This window comes from Anguilla anguilla, chromosome 2, assembly GCF_013347855.1.
Source record: "Anguilla anguilla isolate fAngAng1 chromosome 2, fAngAng1.pri, whole genome shotgun sequence".
NCBI classification, from domain to species: Eukaryota; Metazoa; Chordata; class Actinopteri; order Anguilliformes; family Anguillidae; genus Anguilla; species Anguilla anguilla.
The window spans coordinates 64,258,718-64,278,713 of record NC_049202.1 but is presented as its reverse complement, the minus strand read 5'-3'; the positions used below and the strand labels follow the sequence as shown (position 1 = coordinate 64,278,713).

Sequence of the window (19,996 nt, the reverse complement as noted above, 5' to 3'; positions counted from 1 at the left end):
TGACTTTCAACGTGGCACCGTCATCGGATGGCACCTTTGCAAACAAGTCAGTTCATTAAATTTCTGCCTTGCTAGAGATGCCCCAGTCAAACTGTAAGCACTGTTATTGTGAAGTGGAAACGTATAGGAGCAACAACAGCTCAGCTGCAAAGCGGTAGGTCACACAAGCTCACAGAATGGGGCCGCTTAGTGTATTAGTATTGTTTATAATGTATAATTGAAATTATTACAATATGATTTTACAAAAATCTAATTAAATGTATTTAAATGTATTTAATGTATAGCGTGTATTATGTAAAAATTGTCTGTCCTCAGTTGCAACTACAGAGTTCTGGACTACCTCTGGAAACAATGCCAGCACAAGAACTGTTCGTCAAGAGCTTCATGAAATGAGTTTCCAGTTTCCATGGCCAAGCAGCCATACACAAGCCTAAGATCACCATGTGCAATGCCAAGCGTCAGCTGGAATGGTGTAAAGCATACTGCCATTGGACTCTGGAAACACATTGATGTGATGAATCATGCTTCACTATCTGGCAGTTTGATGGAGTTTGGCAGAATGCACAGTACCAACTGTACTGGCCTGAAGAGTGCGAACTGTAAAGTTTGGTGGAGTAGGAATATGGTCTGGGGCTATTTTTCATGGTTTGGGCTAGGCCCCTTAGTTCCAGTGAAGGAAAATCTTAATGTTACAGTTATATACAATGACATTCTAGAAAATTGTGCACTTCCAACTTCCAAGGCCCTTTCCTGTTTCAGCATGACAGTGCCCCTATGCACAAAGCAAAAAAGGGTTTGCTGAGTTTAGTAGGGAAGAACTTGACTGGCCTGCACACAGCCCTGACCTCTACCCTGTCAAACACCTCTGGGATGAATTGGAATGCCGACCGCGAGCCAGGCCTTACACCCAGCATCAGTGCCCAACCTCATTAATGCTCTTGTGGTCGAATGGAAGCGAATCCCCGCAGCCATGCTCTTAAAATCTACTGGAAAGCCTTCCCAGAAGAGTGGAGGCTGTTACAGCACCTCCACATTAATGCCCATGGTTTTGGAATGAGTTGTTCAACAATCACATATGGGTGTGATGTTCAGGTGTCCTCATACTTTTGGAAATGTAGTGTATATATTGCAGAGAATGGACATTCTTGCAGGCACTACCCAATACCTAAAGCAAGATACAGCAGTGGGACAGGCTCATAGCCACCACACTGGATATAAGAATCATATAATATAGAATTGTATTTAAAATAGAATTATGCAAATGTCCTTCCATGCTAGTTTCCATTAACTTTTACCTCACATATTGTATGTCACTTGGGCTTTTATGCTGATATGTCATTATATAATGTAATTGTAGACCTATAATTCCGAGATTGTTCAGATTGGACATTCCAGATCGTGAGAAAATCACTAGTAGGGATTAAAGAGGTTTGTAAAGTTGGGGAAATTTCTCCAACTCTCTATTACTTTAACTCGCCAGTACTAAAGCATCCCTCCCTGTGCATGCTTTTGATACCGGTGAGCTACAGGGTAAATATGTGATTTCTCTTCAGATAATAAACACTGCAATCAGAATCTATGGAAACATTTTCACTGTTAAATCAACTCTATAAAGTGAACATTTTACTCTGAAAGGGTGCATTTTAGACTCGGCCTGATCCGACGAAATGGATTTCACATCATTAAAGGGAAGCGGATTCGCAATTGCCAACAGCATTGCAACAGCAAGCTGGGTGTCACGAAACAATGGAAATATTGCAAGCCCCATTCAGGCTTTCACAATAAACCTCCAAGTCAAGCAGATGTTGCACAGTGAGTACTGATTATAATTATGGCATTTATCCTGTTTACTAGGAATGGCGAAATGAAAGAGCAATAAAAAGGGGGGAAGACTCTCCTGCAATCATGCAAATATATTGGATATATACTTGGAAAGTGAATTATTTTGAATGACATTTGAAATATTTGAAATATTTCGGCGATGCAATCACAGCGACTGGCAGGGTAATGCAGGAAAAATCTCGAAAACGCAGCTTAATTATATTACCTACTCTAATATTTATAATAGAGTTGCTCTTGAATTGTAATCTCTGCTTGTCACAATGGGACCAAAACTAGATATTCTCATTTTTTTTTCTCTCACACTTTTTCACACAGGTTTTCCCTGTTTTGCATTTTATCGAAACAGAAGGACTTATATTGTTTATGTAATATCTGACTGTGATCCCATGCGGTTCAGTCATCTGACGGCAATGCATCATCACAGACTGAACCCTATAGCCAAGACATCACAAGCTGTTACGTTTTGGTAAACTGAAAAATAAATCCCATTTTTAACAACAAAAGCATGCCAGCATGCCACACACGTCTACATTTATTTAAAGAAAGATTTTATATTCACCGCACCACTGGTATCGATATTACTTAAAATATGTACAAATAATTGATTGAGTGATTGCGGTGTTTTACATCATTTTATTTCAACTAACTGAAGCGAGGTATCATTTATATGATTGAGATTCATTAGCAGTTAGTTACATAAATAAGTTTGCACCTATTTAAAGTAGTTGTTTATATCAAATGGATTATTTATTCTGTTCATAATGAACAGTTTCAGATCTTCATGGATTTTTAAATCACAAATTTAAATTTTCCATTTAGGAAATGAAAAGAAGAAAAGGTCCATTTGAATTTCAATACCACTCCCTATAATTCATGATGCAAGAGAAATCAGCAGTGATATATTTACCCATCTTCACCTCTTCTTAACCTCTTCATTTCATTTGACTAATTTGTGAACCTTGTAGCCTACATAAAAAACGTTTTTTAAAATCTCCTCTCCACTCAGTTCAGTACTGATCAACTGTTACCTGAAAGAGATTCATTAAATCTAATCTGATATCGTTTTTTTTTTTTTTTTAAGTATGTGTTCGTTTGTGTGGTGAGTGTGCTCTCTCATGAGTACATTATACTCCCAGAAGCTACCACTTATAATGGTGAAAGAGCCCACTGAGTGATTCAGTCAGTGAATCTACCGAAGAATTTCCTTTCATTGAGAGGAAGACGCCAGATATTTCTTTTATTCCCTCCGTCAATGAACTAAAGCATACGGATTTCGTAACCACGCAATACAAACTTTCAAGATCATTCTATTGTCTTCTGGATATTATGCTACCAATATCACTTGCTTTGGAATTAGTCTCAACTTTCAAGTCATCTATGTTGTCTTCAGATGATAAACCAGCGAAGCTTAGTGTGTTGTATATAGCTTGTTGAGGAAAGTACATAAATACAATGTTATAGCTTTAGTAAATACCCGGGTGCATCTATTTATAATTAGTTACACTGAACTAATTCCGGGAAAGTAACTTGCTCTAGGAAGAAACAGCAGTGTCCTAGCTGGGAATAAAACGTGCACGTTTAAGGCTACGAGGCCAGTTCCCAGCCGATGCGCCACATTGCCGCCTGAACAGAAAGCAAGCCGAACAACAGCTTAAACAATATCGCTGAGCCGGCTCTCTCGACTGCACTGAACCGAACGAACGAGCTCCGGGAAAAAGAGGCAGGCCAGCCGCCACCGGCAAGGTCGTACCGCCTTTTCCATATCTGATACGCGGTGAGGCTGGTCCAGCTGTCAGTTTTTGTGGCGGGGGGGGGGGGGGGGAGGTCGAGCAAGTCAGCACTACGTGTGGAGGAACGCTGCTGTGCATTTAAGCAGGTGAGGAAAAACTACAGAGCTACGACACAATGCAGATGTGCTTAATGAAAGATAAAAACTCAGTTAAATAATCATGACATTATGTACTGTACATAGCACTTTTCAAAAAAGCATTACAAAATGCATTACAACAACAATAATGAACATTACAAAATAATGAGCAGTCCATGTCATCATAAGCCATTTCCCAAGTAAATACATTTAATTAGATTTTTGTAAAATCATATTGTAATGATTTCAATTATACACTATAAACAATACTAATTCTAATGTAATAAAAGCAATTTTAATTATTTAAAAAGCAAGAAATATACACAATTAAAAAATAATGAAACTGAGTCAATCAAAATCTGTCCTTAAGAAACAAGTAGTATTTTCTAAATGGTTTTAACATTTTTTTAACATATAAGCAGAATAAAATGGTGTCAGTGTTATAATATTGTGAGAGATGGTAGTATTCACACTACAGTAGAACCAGACATTAATGCATCAGGAATGAAGGTTATTCAAAACTCTGAAACTTTGTGAGCGACATGAAAATACATCAATTTTTAAGAATTGAAATCCTTTTATTGGCTACATTTTTATTACTACATTATGGTAGCCTTTTTTCAAATCTCTCTCTCTGACAATCATTCTGAAGCTGTAGTCCTGCATTTAAGTTAATAATTAATGACGAAACCAGAATTCCCCTCACACAATCAAATGTCCTTCTCATGAGAACAATTTCAGTATATCTATCTTTGCCCTTTTCTGCAAACTATTTATTATTCTCCTTCTTTATGTCCATCTGTGTTGACTTTCCCATACTGTATGCTATAGCAATGGTGCAAGGACACATACTTTTGTCTAATATATATACAATTTGTAGTTCTATACCTATTGAAAACATGGTGTATTTTTGTTTAATACTGACCCTTCTGTATCCATAATAATAGGCAGCATGATGAGGCTAATTGCATACGCTACCTTCCCACCTGTTCAGCTCAGTGGTGGGCAACTCAGCGTTGCACATTCTACCGTGTTTATGGTCTGTCCTAACAAGGCGGGCGTCAAACTAGCAGGCTACTAACTGAAAATGATTGCAGGGTTTGTCAGAGAGCAGACAAAGATGGACAAAATCATTCTTCGTCCATAGTTTTTTTTTTCCCCCCCAAATGACCAGTTGAATTGAGGTAATTGCACGGTAGTATTTTTGGCTTCACGGCAACTTGGTTCTTTAGTGGTGGGCGGTATACAAAGCAGGCGTATTTCCCTCTGTGCCCTTTCAGAGCACGTCTGACGCTGGCGCAGGTTTTATGGGACTGAAAAGGTGTCTGCTGCCTGTAAAGAGGAGGCTGCCGTCTGCCTACAAGAGAGTACAGCAAACCTGGAGCACAGTAGACTGGCTGCATTAGCCTGCAGGCCAGTCATCTTCTCTTCCTCTCTCTCTCACATACACACACACACACACACACACACACACACACAAACACTTTATACAGGAAATCCAAATGTGCACTTGCATACATAGATACAAAATCACCATATCCTGTCAATACAGAAATGCATTCACACTCAATGCCTGCAGCATATGTCCATTTTTCTCACTTTCTATCACACACACACACACACACACACACACACACTTACCACAGCTATACAGCCGTCAGATACATCTGCTCGTGGCACCGACAGAGTCTGAATCCTGGGATATTTATAACGGAGACCTGGTGAGGCGCCTGAGTACGAGGGGGTGTCACGTACCCCACTGAGCCTTCTGCCTGCTCCTGCCCCCCCCCCCCCCCCCCCCCCCCCCCCCACCTCGACACCACACCTCCACTTCACCAGAGCGCCGCTTTTCATTTGGGCCCACATAGGGGGGTGAGGTGGGTGAGAAAGTGGTGGGGGGGTTTTCAGAAGCGGGAGGGGGTCTTGGATGACACTGTCCATCTCTGAGGTAGCCAGTCCTACTCTCCCCAGCCTGCTGCCAGTCATCAGCGTTGGCTCCTCCTGGGCAGTAACTGCCAAAGATCCCTTATCAGCTGCTCGATGTGTCACCGTCGCTGCCGCTCACTGTCGCGGTGAAACTGTATCGGGGAGACCAACTACTGACACCGTCACCATGGACAGTGACACAGAGGAAACAGTGGATTTTTCTTCTGCATGCTCTATCAGAGAGAACCATGGTTCAACCTCACATTGACAGATTTTGTATAAGGCAAGAATCCAGTGCGCTCCTGCAAACAGCAAAAGAATCTGCAGTGTGAGCTGCCAGTTTCAGCAAGCGAAAAGAACGTTCCGTGCTAAATCTGGGAAAGCAAAGAAGAAAAAGACGTACTCCAAGTCACATCACACATTCATTTCAAGTGTGCAATTCAGATAAAGAAAGCAAACGATGGAAGTAAAGGTGTAAAAAGACACATTCTCATTTTTGCCTAAAATATAATACTGCAAAAAAGCTGCGTGTAATACGTTCACCCGAAAGAACATTGTGAAGAGCAGCACACCTGAGTCTCCTGATCCATTCTGAGTGAGATGCATCGTCTTTATGTAAACCCATTAGCTTCCAATAGGTACAGTTGATCACCATTACCAAGCCTGTCACTGTTCTCATTTATCTCAGTTTATCTGTTGCTTCTGGACCATTGTGTCACCATTAGAATCCTGCTATTATATCCAGTTCCTGGCAGCCCCCTTTAGCTTTTCCTATTAAATCCTTCAGTCTTTTGTTCCTGACGCCATCACTGCCCTGGCGCTGATCAGAACCCGAACCGAAAGAAGAAACCGAGCACCTCCGCGCGACCGGGCCGACCGCCGCGTCCTGAAAAGGCCGCCGCCGCTGCCGAATACCGCCGCCGCTTTTACTGTCGCTTACACTAAAGCTGTCACAGGGGGGCGTCCCGCCGCGTCAGTGTTTACCGTCGCCGAAGCTCAGCCCCTTCGCACGCCCCTCCGCCATTAAACCGGATCGCTTCTCGCTTTGGCGGTATCGCAGGCCCGCCGCCGCCGCGTCGGCGCAGGATATCCATCCGTCTGACAGGATCATTGTTCCTCTTTAACTGTCCCCGTGTGCCATTACGATGATAGCACCTCCCGCCATAATTCACGCCATTAGTCAAGCCCGAGACGCCGCTGCGCGAGCGCTGCTCTGTGCAAGTCCGGGTCAAATGAGGCCGTGGGATTTTACCCACAATCCTGCCTGTTCATTACATTACAGGCATTTAGCAGACGCTCTTATCCAGAGCTACTTACACAACCTTTACCTAGCATTTTACATTTTTTTATCCATTTATACAGCTGGATATATACTGAAGCAATTCCGGTTAAGTACCTTGCTCAAGGGTACAACGGCAGTGTCCTTACCCGGGAATCGAACCTGCGACCTTTCGGTTACAAGCCCAGTTCCTTACCCACTGTGCTACACTCCGCCACATATTATCATATGTTCATATCCTTCAGCATGCAGCCATCGAGCTCCATGCGCAGATCCTGTACAAATCCACATTTGTATCCACATTAGATCTAAGATCCAATTAATAATTATCATCTAAGATAATTTAGCTGTTGAGTTTCTTTCTAAAAAGCTAAAAGCAACTAAGTTCTTAAACTTCAGAAGAGATACTTGAAGTGGATATTCAGAAGCGCACACTGAGAAGCACTCCTCGCTCCAGAAATGCCACCACTTCACGTTAAAAGGAAATGCTTTTCATATAGTGCTGTTCATAAATCTGAATCAAATAAATATGCATCTTTCCTCCTGAGGGCAAATGAATACTTCAACTGCAAGTGAAATGGCCTTGCACAAAATGTTCAAGAGCAGAGGTGGAGCCCACAGTTACATCTATTTGCCCTCAGTAATTTCAGTAGTGTCATTTAAAATCACAGCAATGGTGGTCCTCTGTTGCAGTGCCTACCTGCCAACATGTACAACAGCCATGCCTCTATTAAAACAGCTGAAAGCTATGCACGCATGTGGCAGAAAAGTGGCTGTCAGCTGATTGAATGAATGAAACAAATCAAGACTTTTCTTTCAGACAAGACCCGAGTCGATACTGCAGTTGACCATGCTGTAAGTCTCAGCCCTGCTAAGAGGCTAGAGAGGACCGGGTATCGTCCATTTTGCTCTGAAGGAAACAGCAAAAATTATAAATTGGATTGAGCTCCAGAACTTGGAGGTGAAAAACTGCGCTGATGTACCACTGGAGGACTGGAAAGAGTCTGGCACAGGAGAATAATAAAAGGTGGGAGATTAAAGGGATACAGGTGTAAAATTTGTAAGATTACCCAGGTAGCTACTTTTTGGACAAAAAAGAAATACAATTATTGCATTGGATAGCTCTGTTAAATATTCTAAAGTCTGTTCATTTCCACAAAAATGATCACATGGTGAATAAAAATGAGTGAAGATCATGATTATACCATTAGCATTCAAACATTTTCTTGTAAAGAGACCGGCCTGCTTGGTCCAGTGTTGGGTATCAAGGAATACTGTTGGCAACATTTGCCATCAGAAGCCACTTCTGTTGCACATTGTTGGTTGTTCTCTCATCTCATGTGTTTGCCCAATAACACCACACTACATTTCCCAGCATTAACATCATCAGTCATTTACCGGTTTTGGCTCTGAAGGGTCCAAACGTTGTTTTCAACCGATACCCTTGCATCTATGACAGCTGCATCTAGAATCAATTGTAGCTAATCTGTGGTAGGCTTCAATCTGCCCCTACATCATCTGCTAGCATTAGCCCACAGATGAACGCACGTAATTTCACCAAACGTGAATATCAGCCTCTGCTGGACAGGGAGGTGTGGATTACAATACCAAAACAATTAATCAAATGTTCGCGGCCAAGCAGCTAACCATACTCAAGGCCAAATAGGAATTTCTTTATTTATTTATTTATTTATTTTTACCATCATTGGTGGCTAATGTTGGACCGATCCTGTAGGCCCTTTGGGTTGGCTCAGAGCAAACCAAACCAAACCAAACATTGCCCCACTGATAAAAATGGCAGGACGCCTATATTGAACCCAGTGGTTCCAAAATGGGTCGTGTTGAAATCACTGCACTCCAGGTACAGTGCATCTTTTCATTGGTCTCAAAAGCCTAAATTGTTCCTGTTCCAAAAGAAACTATTGTAGCATATGACTTCAAAGCATGTGGTCATTTTTTTTTTCACTGCGCAATTTATATGAAATTACTGGCCCTGTGAGCAAAAGCCTCTTTTATCAAATAGCTGCAATATGCCCACAATGTCTGTGCAAACATAACTAGCTGGTCCTCTATTTGTAACTACACAATTTTTTTCACAGTACATCGTCCAATCACGTCACTGTTTTCTGTCAGTAACTGTTTTCCCCAGTTACTGTCTCCATGGCAACACCTCTGAGGGTGTGGCTTTTGCGTGGCACAGGATGTTTGTCACCATGAGCCCATACTTTTCAATACAGTCATCAACACCTGTAAGTGTTGTTATTTCTTCACAAGTCGCGGATCTGAAGTATAAACTCCACAATGAAAAACATTAGCATAATCGTTAATGAGGTAATGGCTGACTGCTCAGTTGGCTCTAAAAAAACAAAAAACAAACAGAAAAAAAAACAAGCATGTTAAACAATGCACTCAGAAACAAGTTAGGCTTACAGTGAAGCCTTTGTGATACTCACTCATATCACTTTAATAAAAAATAAAAATACATTATTTAATCAAAAGAGGTCAAATTTTTAATGAGAAAGGTCAGCCTCTCTTATGACATCTGCTTGGTGCAAGTAATATGGCGTTGTCATAGTAATGCTATTTGCATTCTCTGTCTGGTCAGTTGTACTCCATATGGTCAGAAGTGTGGTGAATCACTCGACAGGTATCCGGGGCCATGAACATACACAGAGCATCTCAGAGGTGCTCTTAATGGGTTTGTCATGAGCGAAGCAGCGGAAGAGACCAGTTCATCACACGCACATTGTTGGGAGTGAACAGAAGGTCGGACAGTTGCGAGTGGTGCACGGCTATGCGTTCTCATGCATAATCGTGAGAGGCTTATTTCGTGCACGCCAAGGTGGAACGTTTGGGCGAGATACACAGCCTGGATTAAACAACGTTCGTCCTTTGACTTAAAAAATAATCAGAGTGCTTAATTTTTCTAGTTAGGAAAATTCATTGCGCAGACTTTTGAACTCACCGAAGAAAACTGTTTGTGAAGAACAATAACAAGCACTTGTATTTCTCTGCAAATCAGAAAGACAAATTGATCGGATCCGTTTCATGGTCACGGTGGGAGTATCAAAGAGCCAGCGGTAATCGCTAACCGCGAACTCCGTCTGCACCGGCAGCAGTGCCCTCGGGCAGCCGCAGGGCGTGCGGTCTTCTGTTAGCGCGGCTAAATCACCCCATCTGGTTTCCTGGGTCCGAACCGCGCTCGCCGATTTTAGAAACCCGAAACCCTCCACAATTATGTACAATATCAATCTTTCCGTATTCACTGCGTCCATCCTTTGCCTTTATTACAGCTTCCATTATTTTCAGAAAAATTGCCTTGAGTTTTTCGAAGAAATCCGCAGGGATATTTTTCCGTGCTTCTTGTGATGCCTTCAATCAAAACCGAATCACCAACTCCAGGTGGTGTTATACAATCCCAAACTTGCACTGATCCTCCACCACGCTTGACTGGCAGTTTCAGACATGGTTCTGAGTCTTTCATTGCTTCGGTGACTTGCATACTGCCGCCTCTTACTTCTGAAAATCTCAAATTCAGACTCATAGGTCCAAAGAAAACTTACTTCACACCTCACACATGACCCGTTTCAGTGTACTGGTGCATTTTCCTCTTTTGTTTATTTCCTTTTCTCAGGAGTGGCTTTTTAACAACTGCACATCCTTTCAGACCCACAGCATTGAGTTGTCTTCTCACTGTGGAAGGATTGACAGAGATACCTGTAGATCTCTTCGGATCTGAAGAAAGAGTGGAGCTTGACTTTCTCCTATCCTTCAAATTTAAGTACTCTCTTTGTGATGGGGATGTCTTTGGTGGTCTACCAGTCCTTGCACAGTTGTTAGGAGTCCCGTTTTCTCTGTATCATGCAATTATCTTTTGAACTCCTGTTTTTTTTCACTTATTTTCACCTTCCTTGTGCAGTTGAATTATTTCTAAAATCTAAATTCATTGTAAAATATATCCCTTGGCCATTTTAGATGCACAGAAATCTGCAAGGCAGCAAAGGTATGTTTCTGTAGTTGTCAGTTTGAGTCACTTTTGACATAACATCACTGACACTTTTGGTCGCAACTTCTGCTGAGAGGACACAGCCGTATCTTGTTTGTTGATTGGAAGGACTTGTTGAATGTTTGTTGACTGGAAGGATGGAAGACTTTAAAGTGGTAGTAGGGAGCACAAAAGAAAGAGTGGACAAATACTCATAGATTTGATATCATATGTAGTGGTGGAGGCTTTTCCTGCGTTATTGTCTGATGCTGAAATGGTTTATTTAACTGGAAGGTAAATGAACGAAAGAGTGATCTCTGACTTTTGTACAGTACTGTATTTCACTCCACCTCATACCATCGGTTTGCTATAAATGAGCCAGTCCACTTGCACGGTGTAGTGTACATGATTCCTGTGCTCGGGGTCAGTCGGACACACTCACTCTCTGGCCACTATATCTGCCCATGACCCAGTCATTCATTTTTGTCCCCCGTAGGGGACATGAGTCATTGTTCTTGATGTCAGGAACCACATATTCTACTATGCTGAAACCTACACTACAGGGAACATTCAATAGAAAAACTTAATTTAATAAATACTATTTTAGAAAATATTTTCACTGTTTTTTTAATCATCCAAGATTGTATTATGTAAAGAAAATATATATTTTTAAAACTTTTTTCTACTAGGTCTCCAGAGGAAATTTACTGGCAGTACTGGCAATCATAAAATTGTGCCAATCCACATTTCGCATTTAGACTGTGTCTATTGCTACGGCTGCGTGCCCAGGACGGATGTGTCACTCTACACTGAATACTGAGCCCCACAATCTAATCCACACCAACGTGTGCACCGCAGCCACAAAGCCTTCCCCTCCTGTAAGTAAGGCACCCTCTTACTGGAGAGCGCTGTGTGGTTTAGTCCAGGTGAGCCGGCAGCAAATCAGAACTCCAGCCTCCGAAGCATCAATTAGAAAAACCGCAACTCGGGTCCAATCAGGGGGGACCCCGCTGCCTCGGGTGTGCTGTGCTGCTAGTGGTCAGCGGTTAAATCCGTCTGCGCGTACCACGACTGCAAATGTGACGCTATCGACCCTCACGCACAGTCAGACGGCCCTCGGACATTGACATCACCGACCCCAGTTATGTCCCACTGGCTTCAAGCACATCTCTTATTCTGTTATACCGCATCACAGTGATGGCATATAATCTTCTTCTTCTCCTCCTCTATTATTATTAGTAGTAGCCACAGTAGTAGTAGTAGTAGTATCAGTAGTAGTACTAGTAGTAGTAATAGTAATAGTAGTAGCAGTAGTACTAATAATAGCATAAGTAGTAATACTGTTGTTATCATTGCTACTATTATTATTATTATATTTAGCTTTTCATTGAAAATATATAGTGCCTTTCATTTCAGGATCTCATTGTGCTTTACAGTGAGGAGGAAGCAGCTCTGTCCTCAGGCACAAGCACAATCACAGCGTATTCAGTGCGTCTGGTGCAGCGTTCATTAGTGCACACTTTCCCTTGGTTTCATGCCAGCGTTCCCAGGTGCCGAGAGATATGAGAATCATTGCTGAGTATTCCGTAAGTGACTAGGGATGAGTTTCTCCAGTCTTGGGAAAATGTCAGAGCCGGAAACGGAGGTCGGCCCCAGTTCTACCGTCAGCACTGGTGGGCAGGTATGCCGCAAAAGGAAAATGGAACTTTGGCACCTGCCTGGCTGGTTAAAAAAATTCCAGAGTCTGATCCCCGTGTCACCCACCCCTATTGATTCATTACGGTAATTACTGTAATTAAACACTCCCCCACTGTAAAAATTACACGCTATTATTTACCGCCCAATTGGGACGCAACTGGAGGGCAAGCAGTCACACTTAATCTCCCGTGTGGTAGTGGGACGCGATGGCGGACCTCCTGAAACCCAGGGGGGGGGGGGGGGGGGGTTGTGGTGGGTACACAGATGGAGCGTACGCGTGAAACCGCGAAACAGGTGCGATGCGCCATGACGCATGTTCGGACCGCAGGATTTGAAGACCGCGGAAAAGCGGCCACGTGCTAGGCGTGGAGATACGCGATACCGGGCTCTCCGCTCCGCGTACGGCTCGTGTTTGGAGGGAAGGGTTGCTGCCCGCGGTTTGAAATGCGTCGTTGCAACAGTCTTAAAAATACTCCCGCCCTAGCCCGTTCTCTTAAGAGTAGCTCAGGGGTGAGGGGGAGGGGGAGGGGGAGGGGGAGGGGGAAATGATTCATGGAGTGAAAATTCCTGTGAGACGCGAACGGTCCTGCGGCGAACAAAAACGGCGGACTCCGACCGCGAAGCGCGGACCTTGCGAAGCGAGCGGCGGGCAGGTGTTGTTGTGCTCAAAGCGCTTCCCCCCCCTGGCCTTCGCTGCCCAATATCCCGTCGCCCTTGAGCCCGGCTAGCGAACGCTGGCCTCGCGCCACGTCCGCGGCACCGCGGACCCTCTCGCGCAGCGCCGCGCCGCGCTCGCGGCCAGACCGAACGCCTCTCGAGACCCGCGGCGCGGCGCCGGTCACTGGCCGAGCGTGAGTCAGGCACGGCCCGAAAATCACATTCGGCCACCCAGGAGCACACAACAGAATTACGGCTATTACATGGACTCATAACAGAGCTCGCATTAGCCCAGGAGGGACCGCGTGTACCCTATTAGTGTTTAAAGTACTCCATCAAGAGTTGATTTTGCACAAACGGTTTTTGCTGGCTGTTGGGCAATGGTACCGTCTCTCCGGTTTCGATCTTAGAACACTGTGTGCCGGTCTTGTTTGTGTACCCATTTACATTTATTTAACTAGGGAGACCAATTGAGAACTCGATTCTCATTTGCGGCGGCAACGTGGGGAGACTCAGTGGAGCTGGAATGCAGGAGATTGTGCAGCCAATCAGATCTGAGCCAATGAGAGCTTCCAACTCGGTTCAATTAATTAGGTTTGATTGAGCTTTTAATTAATCTGGCTTTGACATCGCCTGCCACTCGCCAGCTTCTTTTCTTTCCTTTTTTTGTATGAAACTGCACCCCTGGAAAGTGTGTTTGTGCTGGGACAAAAATGTTAAAAGTAAGGTTAAAATTTTTTTTAAAAAACTCATTTTTGTAGATTTGTGGTTCAGTTTAACTCATGGACCAATTTAACAGGCAATTAATATGAAATGGGTTTGGATTAATTAATTTGTAAAGGGAACTGAACAATTAAACTAATTGAACTAACTCAAAGCCGCACATTTGTGAGAGATAAATTATTAAAAGAAATATATTAAAGCCAAAAACTTCATTTTCTAATTGCTCTCGCACCACTCCAAGGGCACATTACTTTATCGGACAGCCTTACGGCAGATAACTGCCAGAAACTCTCAAATTCAAAATAATAATCAAAGAAAGGACTCAAAAGTTTTACATGGACATGTTAAACTCCATAAACGCTATTAAAAACTTTCTGAAACACGATTACGAGGGGTGAACTCCCTCAGACCACCACCGTCTCACAGAAAACCTCTCATCCTAACCTCTGTGTAGTCCTCCTTCAGGTGTCTCGTCTATCATATCTACTGGGTGGACCTGTTCCCTCCGCTGATGTCCAGGTATGGCCCCTCCCCCCTGACCCAGACTCCAAGCCAATGGCGTAATCGGCCAAGTCCACCGTAGGCCCTGCAGCCTAAAAGCCTTTCTCTAATTTTACTGACAAGGAATTCATTTAAGTGAAACTAGGAGAATTTAGCTCAGCCGGAACAAAGAACCACGCAACCACAAGGACCAGGTTTTGTGAAATACAAAGATGCAGGCTGTGTAGGTGAGAGGAGGACACGCATCAGTGGGTAAATGTAGGAGAGAAACTGGAAGAGAAAGTCATCTCTTCCCTCCCATAACACACCAACACATTTGGCAAGGTAGTGGAGATTAGCTGGATCCTGAAGTACCATGTCTATTCTTCAAGAGGATGTAGGGCCTTGTGAAGGCACACACACTCTCCTTCTCTCACACACATACATGGTCTCTCTCTCTCACACACACACATTCTCTCTCTCTATCACACACTCACATATGCAAACACACATACACATTCTCTCCCTTTCACACACACACACACACACACACACACACTGTCTTCCTCTCATACACACACAAACACACACTCTCTCCTTCTTACACACACTCTCTCTCTCTCACACACACACACACACACACATATGCACACACATACTCTCACTCTCTCTCCCTCTCTCACACACACAAACACAAACACACACACACCCTCTCTCTCTCTCTCACACACACACACACACACAGTGCAAACTCACTAATTGAGCACAGCGTTAAAGACATCGATTTCAAAAGCCAAACCTCATAAGGCCGACGATGTGTCGAGCCCCCGGCGATACGTGCAGATGAGACGACTGCATAGCCTCGGGGAGGTGGGGGGGTGCGGGGAGATCGGGGAGGGTGAAAAGTGTCTTAAAAAGGCTAAATCTGGGTTTTTACCTCATTTCACATTTCAAAGAGCAGCTGCGCTCGTGGAAAACCACAGCGCCGGTACACAGCGTACACTGCACACGTCTCACCGCCCCTATGCTAATCTCCCAGCGCAGAGTTCACACCTAATCACAGACCTCCTACAAGCACATTGTGGGAGAGCCAACACCTTGTAGAAACCTGACATAGATAAAACGGACTGAGCATGTGCAGTAGTTTTATTTTCCTTTCTGCTCCTGGCAGTCCTGCCCCAGTGCTGGGCACCAGCGTGGTGGCGTGGTGAAATCACGGTGGAGGGCTGGCAGAGAGCAGTGAACAGTGAATGTGCTGGAGAAAAGGGGAGGGGGGGAGGGGGGGCTGCAGTGGACTGGAGGGCTGCGGCGGTGGTGGTGGTGGTGGTGGTAAGGGGGGGGGCGGGATTCACGCCCATGGCGAATTGAAGACCTGACTTGCTCTGGTAAACTGCTTGGTAATTAGATTTTCCTGCCACAGTAATAACCCAACACACAAGGGGGGGTGGCTTTGGGGCATCATGCCACACAAAAAAAGGACGGCTGCAGTAATATCTTTCCCCCTGTTCTGGCTCTTCCCGCTCTGCAATCACTCTGGGACAATTAAGGGGAATGAACAATGCAGACAGATAAGACACCGGCAGGCTATCCCACAACTTATAGGACCCTGCCAACAGGAAATGAACTGCAGTCAACTGTGGAGCAGTATATTCATTATGACCTTTACATCTCCTAACAGTGGGGTTTGGTCGTGCCAAGGGGGTACCCTCTGCCCTCTGGCTGGTCTCACCTGGTTCAGGTGGACTGAAATCATAGGGACTGACCTACACAGGGATTGACATCATAGGGACTGATATCACAAAAGCAGATGATAAACGGAATGATATCATAGTGACTGATATTACAGACTGGTATCACAGTGACTGACATCACAGGGATTTATACCGTAGAGACTGATATCACATCACCGACTCAGTGGCAGTGTCTCTCAAACCAGCAGCAGTAGCGCATGCACACACACGCATACACACACACACACACTCTCACACACATACAAACACATGCACATGCACACACACACATACACGCACACACACACACTCTCACGCACATACAAACACACGCACATGCACTCACACGCACACACAGGGCTAAAAGCTGCGGGCCAGTGGAGGCCAGCAGCTCAATGCTACAGGCCCTCTCTGTGACTCACTCTTTGCTCCAGGCACTCTCCACCTCACTGAAATAACCATTTCTGACAGGAGTCCAGCCAAGGGCCTCATTATGTGTCCTTGTCATGTTATAATTGAAAGGTGCTTGTAAACCCTACAGGAGCAGGGCCCTCAGCACTGATTCCCAGTTACCCCATTACCTCCACTAAAATGTGGAACACAATAGTAAAGCTACTGTTACAACTACTAAGACTGCTATTGCGGTTCCTACTACTGCTACTATTGATAATAATAATAATAATAATAATAATATAGAAATGCAATGGGAGCAGTCAGGAGAGATGATGACTGAGTGAGGGAGACTGGCACATTCCAAGTTACCCGCTTTGATTGATTTATTTCCAAGAAATCACTCCTATCCGCCACAGCATTCAAAATCCACCGTCTGAAATCCCCCGCGTCTCGTCACGCTTGTTCCCAAATTCGCCACAAACGTTCCGAAGAAGACGCAGCAGTCACGACGACGCCGCGTTCTGAACGCTGGAGTCAAGGCTGAGTGAGCGGCGGCAACGCACATCAATCACATCACCACGCGCCGATGAAAACAGCACGAAGTCTAAAGCTGAATCGCTTGCCAAACACGAGCGAGGAACCTGCCGCAGCTGGCAAGGCAAGAGCTTGACAGAGAATATTTGGCTCCCAGGTAGTAATCCGCCGTGTTTGCCAAACTCCCCGATTTGATCTGGTTCCTGGATTATGTGCATCTCTCTCACTTGCCAGTTTGGTTTTTGCTAATTACTCTCATATTACCGACCCAATGTTTGTGTGTGGCCATTGTTGTATTGGATGTGGTTTTAGGTAAATAGGCCCAAGTAAATAAATAAATAAATAAATAAATAAATAAATAAATAAATAAATAAAACACCCTACAGCTTCCAGCAACGAGGAAACGATGCTTTGCAATCAGCAGCAGCACGGACTAGGAGTAATATCTTGCACTAGCTCTACCTAGCCTGGATGAACATAGTTTCCTGCTGCACCTTAAACAAGCAGCCGGGTCACTCGCACACTATCCTGTTAATTATTTAGAATGACCCGTCTGTAGATCAAAGCTTAGAACACCGTCCACACTTCACTGATAACCGGGCAGACAGAGGTGAGCCCCTCTAACTCTTCCCCAACCGCATAAAATCTGCATTAAAACAAATGGAGGGGAAGGCAACAGCTGTCCCTTCCACAGAAACCCTCTTTGCTGAATGCAGTACCATTTTGAATTCAACCTGTGCGCCTTGGGATGGTAATTATGATGTTTTTTTTTTTTTTAATACCACATTCCTATGAGTAGGCTGCTGTGCAGTAAGGAAAACGCCTTCTCATTTAAAATTGCGAGAGCCACTGCAGTGTATTTCACTGGAATAACTGCAGTAGGCTGTATATTTCCTCGTAAAACCGTGGAAATAATGACAGTGTTAATCGCAAGGGATGGTTTTTTACTGATAAAATATGTATGATTTAAGAAATCTTCGCATTCAATTTAAGTTACACTACTGTGCGCAGTAATTATATATCACAGACCGATATGGTAACTACCGATGGTCATTTCTCGAATCAGACCGGCCGGACAGGGCAGCCTTGCTCGGTTTCCCTCGGTAATCTGTTCCAGCCCTTAAAATGACAGCGAGTAAAACTGGGGACTCCAAGCTCTGTTGCCGGTCGTTGTGTATTTGTGACCATATAAATCAAGCTCTGACGCTTTCCAAACCAAGCTCTCTCTCTCTCTCTCTCTCTCTCTCCCTCTCCCTCTCTCGCACACACACACACATACACACACACACGCACACAAACTCCGTCTCTAACACATACACACACACACACGCACCCATACACACGCACGCACACACACAAAAGCACACCAATGCATTATTTAATGTACAGGCATTAGCAGCATCGACATACTCTAAAGGCATTATAAAACATAACTCTGCTTAATTCCGAGGTTTCACTCGCATGCGTGTAACACAAGAGGAGTGCAACACTGAACACAGCTTTCGATCATCGCTGCTCCAGTTGTGCAGAGCCAACGTCATATTTTACATTCATTCAGTAATATAGAAATACGAGCACATATTCATACATTTCCCGCTTTTCCCAATCGTATTATTTGCCACTGGGGAAAACGAAAAAAGTCACTAGGATAATAAAAAAAACATTTTAGAAACCGCGTGGTGGGGAAGCTTTTCCATTTTTACCAGTTGCCCTCCTTCATACCCCTTTAAATCAGTGCGTCTTGTGCGAAAATCTGCGAACCTCCGCTCGTCTGTTTAAGCTTTCGGTGTCGACCATTGCATTTTAATAAAGCTGGTTAGAAATACAATGACCACAGACACGAGATTGTTTCAATTTTTTTGAAAAACTAAACGATGGAGTACATTTAAGGAAACAAGACAGGATTAACGAGCAACGAATATAAACTAAATCGTTATACAAAGGAAGGAAAGATTCACTATACCAAAAAATAATTCAACTCTGCTTAATCTACCATCTCCTAGCAACAAAGAAGCACCTCATCAAACCGAGATAGAAAAAGGGAGATTATGTGTAACCCCAGAGTATTTCAGATTTCGGAAAGAAACCGCAGTACAACAGCTCTACAGCAGGTGGCTGTTTTGCAATGGATATTTTTCAGTATCATACAGAGCTGAGCTCAAAACGACAACTGAAAACTAAAAGCGTTCATGTTCATTTAAAATTGATACGCATGAAAAAAGTATAGTAAAACACATTACCGTACCTCGCGCCATCGTCGCTCCTCGGTACACATATGATCCTCTGCGTCTAATGAAAAGCTGTTTTTTACCCTCTGACAACGCTGTGAGCTCAGACAGAGAGAGAGGGGGAGAGAGCGAGAGAGAGAAACAGAGAGGATAGATGGATGGGTAGAGGGACACTACGGTCCGGGCTGGGATTGCCACTCCCGGTTTGATCTGACTGCAGAGGCAAAAATTTGGTGGTACAACAAGTAGGCTACAAACAACAAAAATTGTGATAAGTATGTTTTTGTGTTCGTTATGTAAAATACGATATCTCATTTGCGCTATATGTGTGATCAAATACAAACAAGTCAATATGTTGTATAGTTGGCTTATTATAGTTATAGGCTAATGGCTTTATCTCCGCTCTAAGGGCGATGCACGATACGCCGGTCTCATTTTTAGCTTGTTAATATGTTTACAAACAAATTGATTTGACAAAACTTGTCGACATCCGGTAGAATATTAATGACAGTGGATGGGGAAATCTTGTTAAAGAATAATTAATCTGTGCCGATTCGCAGCATTTTTGTAACCATAGCGATTCGGTTGTTGTCATGGCCAAATTATCATTAGAACGTGAGTCATCATTTAGGGAATAAGCTAACACCTGAAAAT

The 19,996-nt window shown here is 43.8% G+C and overlaps 1 protein-coding gene across 6 annotated transcripts in view; it reads right to left on the bottom strand.

The window, feature by feature from the left end:
• Positions 1 to 19,782, bottom strand: part of LOC118221598 (protein phosphatase 1 regulatory subunit 29-like) — a 129,693-nt gene extending 109,911 nt beyond the window's left edge. For 3 of the 6 annotated variants that reach the window (XM_035406812.1, XM_035406815.1, XM_035406813.1), the window contains exon 1: positions 19,360 to 19,781. The gene's annotated coding sequence lies outside the window, so the exon portion shown is untranslated. Of the gene's footprint in view, positions 1 to 19,354 lie in introns of all 6 variants that reach the window. The other 3 variants (XM_035406816.1, XM_035406814.1, XM_035406817.1) reach the window with 3 other exon arrangements.
• Positions 19,783 to 19,996: the final 214 nt, after the last annotated feature.